Source organism: Orycteropus afer, unplaced genomic scaffold (genome assembly GCF_000298275.1).
Source record: "Orycteropus afer afer isolate SDZICR_OR568_19922 unplaced genomic scaffold, OryAfe1.0 scaffold00126, whole genome shotgun sequence".
NCBI lineage: Eukaryota > Metazoa > Chordata > Mammalia > Tubulidentata > Orycteropodidae > Orycteropus > Orycteropus afer.
The window spans coordinates 6475483-6479403 of record NW_006921713.1 but is presented as its reverse complement, the minus strand read 5'-3'; positions in this window follow the sequence as shown (position 1 = coordinate 6479403).

Below are 3921 nucleotides of genomic sequence, written 5' to 3'. Positions count from 1 at the left end.
AAAAAAAAAAAAAAAAAGGACAGGCTTACTGGTTGGATAGAGATTGGTAGAACCTGAGACTATGGCCCTTCAAGGCTAGAACTGAACTGACCCCTGTGGCTCAACTTTCAGTCAAACAGTAGACAGGCCTATAAGGTGAACAATAACACCAGGGAGGTATGCACATTTTTGAGCAATGAACCAAATGGGAGCAAAAGGGCAGCATTTGCCCAGAGACAAAGTTCACAAATCAGGAAGGGATAGGAAAGAAGGAAGGATGGGAATGGGAAACACAGAGAGGAAGTGGGAAGAGTGCTGTTACATTGTTGTTATGAGCTGTCCAGTTGGACTGACTCATAGCGACTCCTCCTTAGGTTTCTGAGGTGGTATCACTATGGAAGTAGATTCCCCAACCTTCTTTCCGAGGATTGGCTAGTGAGTTTGAACCACCAGCCTTCTGGTTAGCAGTCAAGTGCCTTAGGTACTACGCTACCAGAGCTCCTACCCATTTCACTATGTTGTTGTTGTTGTTGTTGTTGTTGTGTGCCGTCAAGTTGGGCCCGACTCATAGAGACCCCTCCTTGGGTTTCCGAGGCAGTATCACTACGGAAGTAGGATTGCCCAACCTTCCTTCCGAGGAGTGGCTGGTGGGTTTGAACCGCCAGCCTTCTGGTTAGCAGTCAAGTGCTTTAGCCACTATGCTACCAGAGCTCCTCATTGTAAATGCCCAACAGCAGAGTGGAGTCCCCTTTGTGAACCATCCTAGTTTTCTAGTCCAGTCACTGAGCTAGAAACTGGCAGTATGCCCTGTCAAAGAAATCCTCTCTTCTCTCCACAGGCCCTGGCAATCTGTAGACCACATCTCTATTTCTTAGCAAGCTACCAGGGTAGGATGCCAGCATTCCCTCTCTTTATTAACCTCCCATCCACACCTCTCAACCAGTTCTTCTTATAAGTATCCTGGTGTTGTTGTTAGTTGCTGTTGAGTGGAGTCTGACTCATGATGATCCCACGTATGCAGAGTAGAACTGCTCCATAGAGCTTTCTAGGCTGTGATCTTTCAGAAGCAAATCATCAGGCCTGTCTTCTGAGGTGCCTCTGGATGGGTTTGCAGCTAATTGTCAAGTGCTTAACTGTTGGCACCACACAGGGCATGACCCAGGGCCTCCTATACATAACCTAACACCCTTGAAAGGAAAGATCTTTCATGTCTTAGGGATGTTACCCTCCCAACAATGATTAACAACATTTTAACTCTCCTTTGTTAAGGTAGAGAAAACAACAATGGATCCTTCTACAGAAAGATATGACTGTTGTGCCCAGGTTATGAAGGAGTTGTTCGGCACGAGGAATTTGCTAACACACGACAATGCAAAAGCAAAAGGAAAGTTTATTAGCTAGCTCGAGTTAGGGTCCCTGCTCTCACCAATTCAGTGGCTTGAGCAAAAGACCTCGTGCTCTTTTACTATCACAATTTTGTAGAAAAAAATATAGGGTGGAGTAGATAATTGGGTTTTAGGACAGGGGTTTGGGAAGTTGGGGGGCGGGTTGGAATCCCCCCAGCTTCAAACTTGAGTGAGAGATTTTTTGGGGGCTGGGCGGATCTCTTTGATATGTGCAAAATCTGTGTGAAATCCGGGGAGGTAAGAGCTGTCAGAGCCTTCAAAGGTGGGCGAGAGACTTTTTGGGGCCATGCAGATCTCTGATAAAAGCACTGAGGCATGGAATGTGTTAATCTCCATACTAAAGGCTTCTGGTTAAAGATCTACCTGGAGGCATTAGCACTCAGCATGGGACATGTTAATCTCCATACTAAAGGCTTCTGGTTAAAGATCTACCTGGAGGCATTAGGACTCAGCATGGGACGTGTTAATTTCCATACTAAAGGCTTCTGGTTAAAGATTTCTCAGGCCTCACAATGACGACTTTCATGGAGCCCAAGAACAGAAAGCAGAGGCAGGTGTTTGAGGGCCTAGACATCTAGGGACTGAAGATAAGCTCTCTGATTCTCAGGGACTGTGTGGTCTGTCCTCCCTGCTTCTTTCAGGGTATTTGCTTTATGCTTCTTGCTCCCATCACTCTGTACATGGTGGAAATTTTCAGCTCCTGCCATAGCTCCACATGACCTGCTATCTTCATGATTCATCTCTGATTAACCTGTGATTAACTTGTCCCACTTCCTAGAAAAACATAATTGGTCCTGCAGGGGTTAGCTATTTACTTCATTCCAGTCAGCTGTGGCCAGGGAGTAGGCTTACAGGTGCATATGACTAGTTCCACAATTTTGGCAAGGGGTAGGTAATGGGAGGGGCCCCAGGTGGCACAGATGGTTAAGTACTCAACTACTAACTCAACCACTGAACCCAACCAGAGGTGCCATGGAAGAAAGGCCTGGCTGTCTGCTTCTGAAAGGTCACAGACTTGAAAACCCTGTGGAGCTTTACTACTCTGCACATATGGGTTCAACATGAGTCAGAATCAACTGGATGGCAACAAATGACAATAACAATATGTGATGGGATACTTTCTCTGTAAATACTTTCTCTGTAAAGTCTGAGAACCTGAATGTTTCCAATATAGAACTTAAGGCAGATATTGAAAATTGGCTTACAGTCACTTTAAACTGGCTCTCTTTCAAACACTTTGCTTGGGTCCTTGAAAGTTACCACCACCATTTCCTAGACTCCTTTGCAGCTAGGATTCTGTACATGATGTAGTTTGTGCCAAGAAGATGCATCTTAGAAGTCTTGGAGCTATGTGAACAGGTGGCTGTGTTTGGGGAGATGACATTTTCAGCAAGCTTATGGCAGAGGCATCCTGGGCAACTGTGGCGGGGGTTTTGGCTTTCAGACTCTAATGGTATAGGTGCTGGGTGGCAGGGGGCTGTGGTGTTTTGCTGAAACAGTTCTCTGTTGTAATGAAGTATTTTTCCTGGCTTTGTGACTTCTAGACCAAGATCTTTCTATTTCCCAGAGATTGCTAATCCACCTGATAAACTCCTAAAATTTGAGTCAATCTCTGGCTGGTGCAAACAATTAAGCACTCAACTACTAGTACTAAATTGGCAGTTCAAACCTACTCAGAGACACCCTGAAAGACAGGCCTGGTGATCTGCTTCTGAAAGGTCACCACTTGAAAACTCTGTGGAGCAGTTCTACTCTGCACACATGGAGTTGCCATGAGTTGGAATCAACTCGAGACCAACTGGTATGGATTTTGAATTTTTTTTTTCTGTAACTAAGAACAAACAAAAAGGCAGAAGCCAGTCAGGAAACCATTTCTCTGGAAGGCTTCACAGGAAGGAGTGAGTGGGTGGGAATGTGAAACTTCCTGCTCTCATAGTAACTGAGTCATGTGCCCAAGTGGCTGATTAGGATTCATTTTCTATCCCAAGGGGAACTACAAGTCACCAGCAGCAGCATTTTACCTGATGTATCCTTATCAGTTATTATAGGATTTAGGGAGAGGAGCCAAGGATGAGGAGATAGAATGGGCTCAGGAATAAGCCCCTCTATACCAAGTTCCTTAGATACCTTTAGACACTACACTGTATGGATACATTGTCCACTTTTTGCTTTATTTCAACAAATATGTAAATACACAGAATCATTAAAGTCTAAGGGACCTTAAAGATCAGCTCATTCAACTTTTTTTGGAGTTAGATTGAGACTGAGATCCAGAGAGTTTAAGAATAATAACACAGTTTTTCAGTTTATAAAGCTTTCATTGTAAGAACTTGTTTAGTCCTTAGCCACTTTGTGAGGGTAAGTGCCTTGCCCAAAGGCTTGTCATGCAGCTTGTAGCCAAGTAGAGAGTAAACCTAGATTTCTGTGTCTCTGGTCCTCTCTACCAGCACCCAGGGGCTCTGTAGGACTGGGATTGGTCTGCAAACTTTGTTACCAGTCCCCCATGAGATAAGGACCAGAATTGAGTGTCAGTGTT